The 2,421-nt window shown below is 44.9% G+C and overlaps 1 pseudogene; it reads left to right on the top strand.

Annotated features, from left to right (window-relative positions):
- The first annotated feature begins 245 nt into the window (after positions 1-245).
- Positions 246-1,217, top strand: LOC138985975 (chromobox protein homolog 1 pseudogene; annotated as a pseudogene).
- Positions 1,218-2,421: the final 1,204 nt, after the last annotated feature.

The following is a 2,421-nucleotide window of genomic DNA, read 5'->3' as shown; positions in this document are numbered from 1 at the left end:
TACACTATATCCAATTCCTCAGGAAAAATCTGTTGATCCCACTTTTCAAAATCTGTTGATCCCACCAGAACTTGACTTTGCTACCACCTGCAGAGCTACAGCTTAGTTCAAGCAGCCATCATTTCTCACCCGGATACTGTACTAGCCTCCAGTAGGTTTCACTGCTTCTACAATTGACTCCTGCAGTCTATCCAGGTGCCACAGTCAGAAATATCACTTTAAAACTAGTTTGGGTCTTTTTTGTTCGTCTGAGGGGAGGGCCGTTGGCAGGGGTCTGCGGTACGCCGCTTCAGTGAGGGGGCTCGACAGTGATCACCCGGCTTGTTGCTTTTCTGGTCTCCACTCCCCCGGCCGGCCGGACAAGACCCGCCAGTAGCGCGACACCGATTCCTCTTGGGCTTGTGGGCGCTGCTCTGAGCAGCGTCATCCTTTATACCAGAAAGCTGGCGGGCACTATGGGGAAAAAACAAAACAAGAAGAAAGTGGAGGAGGTGCTAGAAGAAGAGGAAGAAGAATATGTGGTGGAAAAAGTTCTAGACCGTCGAGTGGTAAAGGGCAAAGTGGAGTATCTCCTAAAGTGGAAGGGGTTCTCAGATGAGGATAACACATGGGAACCAGAAGAGAACCTGGATTGCCCTGACCTCATTGCTGAGTTTCTGCAGTCACAGAAAACAGCACACGAGACAGATAAATCAGAGGGAGGCAAACGCAAAGCTGATTCTGATTCGGAAGATAAGGGGGAGGAGAGCAAACCAAAGAAGAAGAAAGAAGAGTCAGAAAAGCCACGAGGCTTTGCCCGGGGTTTGGAACCAGAGAGGATTATTGGAGCTACGGACTCCAGTGGAGAACTCATGTTCCTAATGAAATGGAAGAACTCTGATGAGGCTGATCTGGTCCCTGCCAAGGAAGCCAATGTCAAGTGCCCGCAGGTTGTCATATCCTTCTATGAGGAAAGGCTGACGTGGCATTCTTACCCCTCAGAGGATTATGACAAAAGATGATAAGAATTAACTTTCTTGAATACCAGCCCCTGTCACATCTGACTGTGGGTTTCAAGTGGGGAAAGAAGGAGTTCTCCTTGTCTTGACACCATAAAGGTGGCTTGAGAAGATGTCCTTTGAAGAGCCAGTATAGTTTCTGTGCCCTACAGCAGCCCAAGGGCTTCAAAGCCATTCCATGCTGTACAGTTTGCACACCCATCCCGGTGGAGGGGAAGGAGGGTCAGTGTTTCAAGGCAACCCGTTCTGAACTTTGCTTTAAAAAAAAGCAAAGGGTCTTCTATGAAGGACAAAACGTAGAATGGGATGTGGGAGAGCAAGAGGTACTGTAGATCTTCAAAGAGCATCTCCACAACCCACACAGCCTTCTTCCCCATAGTGTTAACTCTGCATTTTTACAGCGTAGCATGTGTGTAGTTTTTGGCTATTACTGGTGTATTATTTGGGGTGGGTGGGGTGGGGTGGGAAAGAAGGGAGATGGGTTAGGATCATTTTTGTTGAAATTTGGGGAAACGGTGAAACAAAGGAAAGAACAACTAATGATGATTGGGTTCTGTGTTCAGAATATTGTATCCTTTCAAAACATGTCATTGGCAACCTAAATGAGGACTGTGAGAGACTGTTTAAAAGCTGTGAATGCCTGAAACTTAGAAGCCAAGGTATTCCCTGCCTGAGCTTAATGCTGTTCCCAACAAAGGAATAAGAAGCTACCAAAGCTGCCATTTGGGGGATGGAAACTGGTTGAGGAGGATAAGTCTTATTGGAGTGTATACACAGGCAGATCATTCTGTCTTAGAGGTGCTACTCATGAAACTGACAAGAAGACCCTTTCTTTTCCTATTGTGAAGTTACAAATATCAGCTTCTCCATCCAAGCCACTGGTGAAGTATTTAGGGAAGGGCAGAGAGTGGTATAGGAGGTAAGTGAGTAGGGAAAGACAAGGGCCGGTGCTCATAGGGTGGAAAACTCTTGGAGCCTCTGTTTTTTGAACTTTGAAACCATTGGTGGCAGGGTTCAGTCACTGACAGCACAAGTTCAAGAGTTGAATGATTTCAAAAGCCCTGGTCTCAGGAGAAGATAAATATTCATACTGGGGTAGTGGTTCACTTTAAAACAAAACAAATTTTTTAATCCTAAGAACTAACTAAAATCCAAAACGCTGTCTTGAGTCATGAGATCCATCAGTTGTTGACATCATCTTGATCTGCATCTAGAACTCCATTGTAATTTTTAGGCATGTGTTAGGTTTTTGTGAAAAGTTGTTTAAATGTAAACTTCATATCAACACTGTCAGTTTTTTGTCTTAATAAAACTATATAGATTTATAATCAAAAATAAATAAGTAAATAAAACTAGTTTGGGGAGTTCCCTGGTGGTCCAGTGGTTAAGAGTCTGAGCTTGCACTGCAGGGGGACACAGGTTC

This window comes from Bos mutus, chromosome 27 (assembly GCF_027580195.1).
Source record: "Bos mutus isolate GX-2022 chromosome 27, NWIPB_WYAK_1.1, whole genome shotgun sequence".
Classification (NCBI taxonomy): domain Eukaryota; kingdom Metazoa; phylum Chordata; class Mammalia; order Artiodactyla; family Bovidae; genus Bos; species Bos mutus.
The sequence above is the reverse complement of the archived record's forward strand: the minus strand, read 5'-3'. Positions and strand labels throughout refer to the sequence as shown.